The sequence below is a fragment of the Sarcophilus harrisii genome, chromosome 4 (assembly GCF_902635505.1).
Source record: "Sarcophilus harrisii chromosome 4, mSarHar1.11, whole genome shotgun sequence".
Lineage (NCBI taxonomy): Eukaryota > Metazoa > Chordata > Mammalia > Dasyuromorphia > Dasyuridae > Sarcophilus > Sarcophilus harrisii.
This window is the reverse complement of record NC_045429.1, coordinates 177,863,226-177,875,615: the sequence shown is the minus strand read 5'-3', so window position 1 is coordinate 177,875,615 and position 12,390 is coordinate 177,863,226. Positions and strand designations below refer to the sequence as shown.

Below are 12,390 nucleotides of genomic sequence, written 5' to 3'. Positions count from 1 at the left end.
GGCAAATCACTTAACTCCAATTGCCTCAAGGGGAAAAAAAGATAGGCTATATATTTCCCCAGAGAACCAGTTGTTAAATATGCACCAGCACAGCACTAATACTATTATTATTATTTAATCTTATTTGATATCTTCCTTTCCTAAGTATCCAATTCTCAAGTGATCTCTCTTCCAAATTATTTTATTCTATCGAGAAATTCTTTGGGAATTAGTCACTTTTTTCTGTCATGATTCAGCTTTATATGACTTGTATTCTCAAAGAGATGTTACAAATACCAAGGTAATATCCTGGAAGAGAAGAACCATATTTCATCTAGTAGGTGCTCGATTAGTAATTGCTGATTTAATTTTTCCTGAGTAAGATAATGACGCATGTCAGTGTCACAGCTATGCTGTCTGATGATGTTCCCATACTAAATAGCTTCTCTTTTCCTTGCTAGTTCTGCCTTATCAATGCTAAGAACCAAGTATGAGAGTAGGAGATACTTTATATAAAAGGGCAATAGCACTGGATTCGAAGATAGAGAACCTGGATTCAAATTTCTTTGCCAATTATCAGACATGAATCTGATTAGTTCCCATTCAAACTCTGGATCTCAGTTTCCTCCCTGGTAAAGTAAGAGTGTAAGACTAAATAATCCCAAAAATCTCTCCCAATACTAACCTATTGCATCCAGTCCTATTTGGTTTCAGAAGAAATTGTAGAGGAAAGAAATTAAAGAAACATGAGCAGAGCAACCTGTCTGGTGCCTTGATAACTTTCAAACATCACTTTCACACTTTCCCAGGTGGCCTCTGGTGTGGAAAGCTGTTGAAGTGCAGCTTTGTGCATGAAGGCAACAAATCATTCCTGGAAATATAGGAGCTTCTGGCACTGCATTTCAAATGACACCAGATAAATGCTAAGGGGCAAGCTGAGAAAAGAGATTAGGGCAATTTTTTTTTTTTAAACCAGGAAATTGTTTATGTTGATGTCTGAATAGAACAATGTTCAAATGAAACCTGGATTCTCTCTCTCTCTCTTTTTTTTTCCCCCAGAAAGTGTTTTCTGTAATTGCATTCATTGTGCTGACTATGCCTGAGTCCTACAGATTGGCTGCTGGATATTCTATAAATTTGTTTTTTGAAACAATAGTCCCATTTGAAGAAAGCAAAGCTTTTATAATGTGTGTTTTCCCTTTGGGAAATACTTTACACATTTAAGCATGTAACTTTTTATATTCCTTCATCTATTGAAAATTTATGATGCAAAAGTTGATCTGAACTGTGCATACTTCCCTACAAACCGTCTTATTTCCAATAGCATTTTTTCCAAATCTTATTTTCTTTCCTCTCTATAGTCTTAACACCCACCTCCAATATTTGAGATAATCTAGTCTCCTACTTCAGGAAAACTATTGAGAAGCCATTCAATATGATATAAAGATTTCAATTTAAAGGTCACTGCTCTTCAGAATATCCAAGTTCATCTTCTATGAGACTACCTCTATGACCTTGGCCATATGATTTAGTCTTCATTTTTCCAGCTATAAAATGAGTAGGATAAATTAAATGGTTACTGAGATCTTTTTTAAGTTCTCAAATGTTCAAATGAGTCCAGTAATTCACAGAGCATGTTCTTAGTGTATCCTTCTGACCTTGCTCCTAATATGCTTTGCTACAGTTCCCTGATGCTCTTATTCTGATCTTTATGATCTTTTACTCTGGTCCCTCTTAAACACAGATTCCATTTCATATATCAGTAGACCTTTATGAATATTGACATCAATAAATTGGCAAGATAATATTTATCAAATAGCATATTCATAAGATGATAATTAAACTCCTGAGAGAATTAAGTTTTTATGCTGGGTTTGGAAAATGAAAGACAGATTCTCTTATTATCCAATTAATTTAAAAAGAGGTTACTAGATGATCACTTTTATTTAAAGAGTTCCTGTTGAATAAATTTAGCAATGTCCAGTGCATTTGATGATATTTTACTCATTTTTGTTTAATTGGTCAAGGAATTATGAAAGTGTTTATAATTAAGTCCAAATCAGTAGTGTTTGTTGTCATTTCATAATCATTTAAGCAAAGTGTCATTGATTGCTGGAATGGGAAGATTTGACCTCATCTTAATAACTAACCCAGTGCAATAAACATTAAGCCTATTGTAAATGTGTAAATAAAGGAGGCAGTTAGGTGGCTCAACTAGAGTGCTGGGAAACATGAGGTCAATTCTGGTCTTGAACACTCAATAGCTATGTGATACAAGTCATTTAATCTCTATTGGCCTAAATCCATTAAAGAAAAAAGTAGCAAATCATTGCAATATCTTTGCTAATAAAAACCCCATGAACAATGTGGTCCAGGGGGCTCACAGAGTCAGACATGACTAAACTACTGAACAACAACAAAGATATAACAAAGTGCTGTGCACTGAAGACACAAAGACAAAATGGAAAAGTCTCTGTTCTCAAACAGCTTATATTGAACTGGGAGGATATAATCAGATATTATGCACTTCCTATGCACTTCGTAGGAAGTACTTCTGTATTATGGAACTGTACCATATACTAGGAATATAACAACTGAGAAGAGAGAGGAGGCATTAGCAGTTAACAATGTTAAGTGGTTATTGTAGTAAGTTTGCTTATAGCTGAAAGCAGCTAAGCTAGGATTATAGCTGTGTGAACAAAGAGAAGGCACAAAAGAGAGGTAAATAGTCAATTTGGAAGGGTGGAGGAGGGGAGAGAGAAATATACAACTAGGGAAAATTAATATTCTATTATTATTGAATATGGCATTTATATAGTACTTTATATATTATATCATTTGATTCTCCTAATAGTGTTGTAAGGTACTTTATGTATTAAAGATGTTATTTTATCCTATTTTACAGATGAAGTAACTGAAATTGTGAGACGTTGACTGGCCTACCTATGACTATATATCTAGGATAACAAGAGATAATGATGCATCTGTTAGGTCCTTCAGAATATCTGGTACATTTTTTTGCCTTTTTTAAAAATTGAACTAAATACAAAATGGGGGGGGGGGGAAACAGAATTAAAAAAAAAAAGAAAAGGAAAAATAAAAAAAATTGTCATGTGCCAGAAATACATCAGGGAATATTCAAAATACATAACAATAATTTTCATTTTAAGAAAACATATGTAATAATAAAAGAAATTATATTTCATTAGTGTCCATCTTTTCTTTGCTTTCTTGTAGGTTATTCTTTTGTTCTCTGCTGAGCATTTTTACTTTATTCTTTTTTTCCCTTTCATTTCCTACCTCCCCCAAGGAGATTACAGTTAAGTGTAGATATATTTACCCCCACCCACAGACCCACACATGTATACATATATTTGTAAACACACATACATAAAATTACATGGATACATACCCACATATACTCAGACTTATATATGCATTTACTCATATGTAAATATGCATCTAAAACAGTAATACTATAGCTGACATATAATGTAAATTTTTCTCTTGTTTGATTCATTCTAAGATCAATGATTACTAGCCCAAATTTATTTCTAGTAAATTTTATTCCTGATCCCTGTTACAGTGTTTCTGTATAACTTATTCACTATCCCTGATGACTCTTCTACTTTAATTCTGCTCCTTAACTTGCCTTGCTATTACTTAACCTCCCACCCATGGATTCCTCTCTTATCTTTAATCCCCCCCACCCCACTTTCCTTCCCTCTTTATACAATTCCCATTAATCTACACAACATACCCTACTCTAATTAATCTAAACACCCTTCTGTATACTATCTTATCCTTTATTTCTTTCCCATTAATCTACATACCAAGGTATATAGGACAAGTCCCACTATCATTATTCTACACATTCTTCTGTATCCCTTGTCCATTAATCTAAACACCTTGTCTCACTGCCATAAATCTACACATTCTTTTGTACTCTACCTTATCCTCTTCCCTCCCCCCCCCCCCATTCTTCACCTCATTTCTTTATAGATTTTGGAGGGTGCTATACAATTTATTTTATAAACATATATATATATATATATATATTCTCTATTTAACACATTCCTGATGTGAGCAGGTTTTTCAGAACTGAGACCTTTTTCCCCTTCTAATCCCTCTGTGTCTATTCTTCCTCTATATCTCATTTGTGTAACAAAATTACTATTTTTACCTTTTCCTAAACAGTTTTGGTTTTTAAAGTCAAATCATATTCTACCCTATACATCTGCCCCAATCTTTCTTTACTAACGTCAATCTTAAATATATTGTATACATTTCCATGTAAAAAATGCAAACAAAAACGTTTCCATGTTAAGTTCCTTGAAATTAATCTTTGTTTCTGGCTTTTATATTAAATTTTCTATTAAGTTAGGGTTTGGTTAAGACAAAATCCTAAAAATCTGCAAGTTCACTGAATGTTGATTTTTTTCATTCAATATTATGGATAATGTTTCTTGATATGATATTTCTGGCCATAGGCTTAGTGCTTATGATTACCGGTATACGATTCTAGGACCTGTGCTCTTTTATTGTGCCAGCTGCTAAGTCCTGTACAATTCTAATTGTAGTTCCAGCATATTTTAATTGTTTTTTTCTTGTTTCTTGCAAAATTTTTTTGTTTGATCTGGGGGTTTTGAAATTTGGCAATAATATTCCTCTGAATTTTCCACAAAGGATATCTTTGAGATAATGATCAGTGGATTTTTTTTTTTCTATCTTTACTTTCCCCTTATGCTCTTTTACTCCAGGACAATTTTCTTAGGTTATTTTTTTTTCAATTATTGTGTCAAGGTTCTTTTTTTTGATCACAGCTTTCAGGTAATCCACTTATTCTCATATTTTCTCTTCTTGATCTGTTCTATAGATTGGTTATTTTTCTTATGTTTCATATTTTATTCTGTGCTTTTCATTCTTTATATTTTGTTTTCTTATTTCTTGGTCTCTTATAGCTTCCTTATCCAATTCTAATTTTGAAAGAATTGTTTTCTTCTTTAAGACTCTATATTTCCTTTTCTGGTTAGTTAACTTTTTTTTTCATAATCTTGTTTTTATTGGGTAATTATTATTATTATTATTATTAGTTTTAGTTTTTCTAGGTCTCTCTCATTTGATCTTTAAAGTTTTGTTTTGGGTTTTTTTTTGAGTTCTTCTCTAAATTCTCTCTGGGCAGGGAGGTATTTTACATTACCCTTTAGGGTAGAAGAAGCTCTTTTTACTTCACTGACCTCCTCTGAAGATGGACCTCAGTGTTCCCTCTTCTCAAAGAAAGTTTCTATGATTGGTTCTTTCTTCTTTGCCATTTCATTTTTGTTTTTTAAATGATAAGTATTAGTGTGAGCACTAATCTTAGAGTAGGGGATGGTGCCCCTAACTCACTTCAGCACTCCCTCTCCTCTGACCTGGAATCACAAACCAAAAGCTCCCCCCTTCTGCAAATGCCCACAGCCAGCAGTTTCCCTGCCTGCTCCTCCCCCTTCCCCCCCCTTCCCCCCCCCCCCCCCCCCCCCCCCCCCCCCCCCCCACTCCGCTTCTGCATTCCCCATGTGCTGGTTCCTTCTCATACAGGACTGTGTCTCTGAAGCACAGCTGGACCTGACATTCCTAATCAGCCAAGCCAGTCCCTCAGTCTTCCTGAATTTAGGCCCTGGACTCCAGAAATATCTGCTGTCCCAGAGGTAAAAATTCCTTTGTTGGACTGAGGCTCCAGCCACACCAAGTTTGCCCCAAGGCTGTGAAAGCAGCCTAGAGATGTTTATCCTTCACACTTGTTAATCCCTGGCCTGGGGTCTTTATTTGGTCTTCTCAGTTTTTCCCAAGGGGACTCTTGTTGTGTCCTAAATCTTCTTGGGTTTCACTAGTCTATATTCGCCCTAAGGAACAAATTTGTTCTATTTATGGGGAAAATCTGGAGAACTTGGAATTGACTGACCTACTCCACCATATTCCCAGAATGCTGCTCCCTCCTAGGTACATCTTCTCACTCCTTCATACCACCTAGAATGTTGAATCTTCATTTTGATAAGATTCTTGTACTTCTCTTACATATATATTTAAAATTAAATAATTAGGATATTGTTGTTGATTGTTGTTGTGATGATGATGGTAATTTGGGGGGATTTTTTTTTTAGGAAGAGGATTCTTATTAAAATTATTTTCTATTTGAAGTCATCATAAAAATGACCCCTAGAGCCACCCTCCTTTGTATATCAGCACAGGATGTTTTGCTTCATAAGAAAATGTAAATATATTTACCTTCTGTCTGAGCCATCATCTACTATCCTTGTAAGAGCTATGAGAAAAAGAATTAGAGTGATATTGCCAACTTGTTACCAAAATGGTTCTCAAATGTATACTTGCTATTGAATCTTTACTTCCTGGTTCTTTTAGGAAAAAAAAAAATTATAAAATTTCTATAGAAAATATAATGAAGATTAGAAAATCAAATCCTATAAAGAGAAAATAAAAAGTGCCCAAAGTTCACACAAACTTGTGGGAACTATGTTTGATTTAGGTGTGCCAGCATTCTTGGTATTGGGGATGGGGAATAGGACAAGACTGAGGAAAGCAAAAAAAAAAAACAAAAAAGATTTATCTATCAACAAAACTCTCACTACAGCCTAGCAGAAGAATATACAGGAGTAAAGGAAATTGGTTAAAATGAGAAGTCACTATGCCTTCTAAGATGTACTAAGGTTAATTTAATGACAAAAGATAGTATTTCTGGATGAAATGTAATGAACTTTTTGTCCTAACATTAAAAATGGCCAGTTAGGACAAAAACCAGAAATGGAGATTTGCATTTCTCCTCACAGGAAGGGTGAAAAATAGAGTGGGAAAAGATCAATATTGTACAAGAACAACAGAGAGAACATGTAACTTATAAAACTCTAAGTTCACATAGGATTCATTGCAAAGGTGAAGAAAATGGCAAATGTTAGGAAAAATCTTTATCAGCTCTATTCTTTCCTTCTCTGTAAATTGGAGTGGGACTTCTATCCTGAAGAGAAAATAAAATGCAATTCTGTACACAAAGGGACCTAGAAAAAACCCTAATGAGGGTCACAACACTTGTATATTTTCAGAGAACAACAGTCTGACAAAATGAGCTAGTATTTTCTCTGTGTCACATTTTTTGCCTCCCTTTTCAATTCTTTATTCTGAGTGTCTCCCTGATCACCTTCTTCATTTTTTTGAAGTTAAGATTGTTATGCATTTGAGATGCTTTGGCAAAGACTGTAATGAGAATTTTAAATCTGAGCAAGATTTCTTAAAATTCTAAATGAGCCATCAAGGAGAACTTTCGCCAGATGGCACCTGTGATGGAAGGCCTGGAGGCTTGCTTTTACTTCCCTGGTTCTCAGCAAGAAACTAAATCTTGCAGAACCCATATATCCTCAGTATTTCTTAAGCTCCTTAGCTAAAGTGGGGACTGAACTGGAGGCAAATTGCTTAACTAAATATCAGGAATTAAATGAAATAAAGTTTCAGAAAGGCTTTGGAAATCATAGAGTAGCCAAAATTGAAAATAATTGGCATAAAATATGGATCAAAAAGGCCAAACATTTTAATCCTTTTGTAATTATAACAAATGATTAAGATTGTAGGAAAGGTTGTCTTGTGTCCCTCCGGGAGCTATCATCTGATAGGCTTGAGAATAGATGGAAGAAAGCTGAGCTGACATAATTCAGACAGTACTGCACTAAATTTGCAATCATGGAAAGAATTCTGTTTAGAAACAAACCCCTATGAACATACACACATGCATAAAGATACATAAATATATGTCACAATGACAATATAGTGGGAAAAGATTTAAAGCCAAGACTTGGACACCACTGCCATACATCTTTCAGCTTTTCCTGTTCTTTCACCGGCCATACTCAAATCTTTTTGAGGTAAAAAAAAAAAATACAAAGCTCACAAACCTTGACTATCTTACTCTTGTATTAGCCTCAAATTAATCTTCACTTTCTAAACCGTTCTCCATACCTCAGCAATCATTTTGCCTCCTGGTGCCCCAAGTATCCTCCCAAAATTGAACAATTACTTTACTCTGTCTAAAAGTTTTGAATGTTGTTAAGGGCCTTGATTTTGTTTTCCATTGCCATTACTAGGTAAAAGGGGAAAGATGTTTTCATCAAAGATAATAATCCTGAGTTCTTTATTCATGAAAAGTAGGTATATCCAATTCATTTTCTTTTAGAGAGGTACATCTCCCAGAAGCCTATGCAGAATTCCATAGTTTTCAATATACTTATTTTTAAAGGAAGATAGGAATTTCACTGTGAGAAGAGACAGGACTTGAAAAGCCCAGGAGAGCTGGAGAGAGAAGAAAGGAATGACAATTAAAACTGGAACTAACATAGTAATAATCTGGTTGTTTTGTTGATACACCATGCTCTTAAGAGATTATTGTTTATCTGGTTGCAGAGCCAAAGATCAGTAATCTCAGAATTTCCCATAGTTTCAGTGTTGTTCGGATAGCTGCATTGAGAAATGCACAACCCTTCAAAATGGAATGGGCTTTGCCTGTACAGACTATTTCCAATGCTGATTTATAAATGAAACTGCCTGTGTCCTTCCACTGGGCTAAAGATAAAGAATGAGTTGTTTTGCAACTTTTAGTTTCTGGAGGCATGGAACATCATACTTTAAGAAGTGAGTGCTAAGCATTGTTGCTGCTTGATTTAGGCCTTGAATTTATTTACCTTGCATTCTATTTTAGAAACATTTACCATAAGTCCTGAAATATTTATAACAATTCTTTTGTAATAACAAAGAACTGGAAATTGCAGGGATACTTGTCAACTTGGGAATGGCTGAACAAGTTGTGAAATAAATTGTTATGGAATACTACAGGGCTATAAGAAATGATGAGTATAATGATCTTAGAAAAACATGGATTAGACTTGCATGAAATAATGAAGAGTAAAATATTTACAGTGGTAGCTGTATTGCTTTAAGAATAACTTTGAGGGGCTGCAATGGATAGAGAACCAGCCCTGAAGTCAGGAGGACCTAAGTTCAAATTTGGCCTCAGACACTTAACACATCCTAGCTATGAGACCCTGAGCAAGTCACTTAACCCCAATTGCTTTAGCCAAAAACAAAAACAAAAAAAACATAACTTTAAATGAATAAGTCATTTTGACTATTATAAATACCTAAATTAACTACAAAGGACTAATGAAGGAGATGCTATCTGCATTGAGAAAGAAGTGATAAAGAAGTATGTATAAAAGGATTTTACATGTATTTATGTGTGTTTGTGTATTTGTGTCTAAGGGTAATAATACGGGTAGGGGATGGAAAGTGTAGCAAGTTGTACATGATAGATTGGGAGTTTCATGTGCAATCATATTATTATTATTATTATATCATTATGCTATGGAAAAGTTTGTTTTATTCTATAAATTTAAGGGAGAGGAAAGATCTTAACTTTTGTACTTTGTTTGATTGTCTTCATTAATCACCAAAATTGAAATTGCTTATCCAGGACCAATGACATAACTAATTTTACATCAATATAGGGAAAAAAATCAAACTTAATTTGACATATGGATGAAAATAAATATGACAGTAAGTATCACCTTGGATGAAAATAACTATGACAATAGATTTTTTTTCCTGTAACATCCATGAAAATAAGTGAAATTTTTTGTTCTTTTTTTGTGTTGATTTCAAACTATTGCTTCAAATTTTATTCAATCACCAACAATTTTCATAGCAATTACAGTTTAATATTTTAGTTCATTTAACTCATGTAAAATTTGGCTCTGGGATGATTTACTGTTATATTTTGCTTGTAGAATATTCCTTTAAAGTGTCCAATAATAAGTAATTAGTCAACAAGTATGATTGCATTCTGTTGGCTCCAGTATTGTCTTGCCTTGTCTTGTTAAAAATATTTCCAGGGCTAATTACTCACACAACTTAGAAAATGCATCAAAAATAATAAAGTTATTGAATCTTATAACTCCTCTGCAGCTTCCTGTCCCATTCCAAGGATCATGAGAATTCATTGTGATTGTTTCCCAGGAAGAATTCTAAATTTCTATATCTTTAGTCAACTTTAGAAATCATAAATTCATAAGTTTTGTTAAGATCCCTTATGATTTTTAAATGATTTTCCATGTAGTTTTTTAAAAAAGTTTTGGTCACTTAAAAATATTTCTGCATTGCTCCTTTAACTTTTGTTTAGCACATTTATAACAACATCATGTTTTTTCCCTAGGACCCACAAATATAGTTTTAACTTCACAGAATTCTTAAAACTTTATTTTTCATATAAAGAAAACTTGTACCATTTTGATCCATCATCTTTTTTTTTCCTTAAAACAAACAAGATAAAATAATGGTAATAAAAAAAAAAGTGTTTTTTTCTCAGGATTCCCCAGTAGCTGGAGCATAAATTCTTGTGGATTTAAACTGATGACTTGTGACAAGTTTCACATATCTAGTTAGTTAGTAGTCTAACATAAGCTAGACAGCAAAAGTCAGGGGGCAAATCATATTCTCATTTCCTACAGTCAAAATGAAGTTCATTTGCTTTGCCTAAGAGATTTAAAAGTTAGCTTCCTACATACCTAATAAAAATTATGCAGATGATTGACACACTGTTGAGGCTTACTGAGAATTTAAATAATGCAAACCAACAGTGACAGAATACAAAACATTTGAGGAAACAGGATTATGTTTATCAAGTGATACCTAGATTATAACTAACAAAACTATCTCCAGTATATTGAGAATTTCATTGCATGACAAAATACACATAAATTTATTCAAGCTTGTTTTGCCATACAACACATAAATTGGAACTTCATACAGCCAAATAATGACTTGTTAGTACCCCCATCTCCTTGTCCCACTCAGGTAAATCATATTGTATTACCACCTCATGATGCTTAACTTATTTCAACACTGATAAGGAATTTAATAATAGTAGGTGATAGAGAATTTTTATTTACATTTTTAATTCAACCAAAAATATTTGCCTTTACTGCACTTGTTCCCAATCTACCTTATATTTAACTATTTTGTGTTATTTTGAATATATCATGTATATGCTGATATGGTTTATATCATCTTCCCTGAAAGAACATAAACTTCTTAAGAATAGGGAATTTTTTCTTTTGTTATTCTTTGTATCTTTGTATTCCATTGTAAACACTTAATAAATATCTTTTGGTAGATTAAGTACTGTAATTTACACATGTTATTATCAATCCTTTCTTTACATATAGAAAATGCAAGCAATTCAGAAATATCCACAGAGAGTATGTATGGCAGCGTTTTGTTTTTTGGTTTTTTTGTTTTGTTTTGTTTGTCTGTTTGTTTTCTGAAGAGGGCTATGAACCAGTATAGGTACGCTTGTTGCTACTGAGTCATTTCAGCCTTGTCCAACTCTCCATGTCCCCATTTAGTGTTTTCTTGGCAAAGAATAGTTTGTCATTTTCTTCTCCAGATCATTTGATAGATGAAGAATTGAGACAGAGTTAAATGACTTGCCCACAGTCACATAGGTAATAAGTATCTGAGGATTTGAATTCTGGTCTTCCTTTCCCCAGTTCTGGTGATCTTTCTGTTGTGCCATCTAGCTATCCCTATAGATAACTTTAAGAAAAGTTTGGTTAGAAGAGACAAATGTGCAAAAGACCTCAGAAGTTTTAAAGTAAATTAATGACAAGAAGCCCTTTAAAAGAAAAACTTTAAATAAAGCAAATACCAGATATAGTACAATGGAAAGAGTTTGGGTTCAGATCATACATCACCTTGGACAAGTAAGATATTTTACCTGCATTAAGCCTGAGTTTCCTTATCTTTATAATGAGAATGTTGGAATAAATGGCCTCTATGGATCCTTCTAGATCAATGACTAGCTGACAAAGACAGGAAGAGAACAAACTTACAAATAAGGGTCAAGACTAAATGTTTAGAACTAAAAGGAGTTATTAGGAGTTAATAAGAAAGCCAAAGAAGCAGCAGTCAGACCAGAGTACAGCAGGAACATTTATTAAGTACCTACTTTGTTCTAGTACTTAAATATGTACAGAATTGGGCTAAGGAAAATCAAATACATGCATGGTTTAGAACAGTGAGGGTAGAACCCTCAAGGAGCTCATCTCCTAAGCAAAGAGGCAACATGCAAACAGCTATGTACATCAGGATAGATTGATAAAATGGAAGTTCATCACATAGTAAGCAGGGCTGTAGGAGAGTGGAAAATGACTTTTACAGAAAGTGGGATCTGAATTATTTTTGGAGAAACCAGGAAGCAAAAGTGAGGAGGGAAACTTGGGGAAAGGCTTGGAATCAGGATGGGGTATAGTGTGTGAAGAACAGCAAGTAATCCAGCAAGTAGCTGGGTCCTAGAGTAAGTGGAGGGGAGCAAGTGAT

General features: G+C 33.9%; 1 pseudogene; it reads right to left on the bottom strand.

Moving 5' to 3' along the window:
* Positions 1-832, bottom strand: part of LOC100915094 — a 124,857-nt pseudogene extending 124,025 nt beyond the window's left edge.
* Positions 833-12,390: the final 11,558 nt, after the last annotated feature.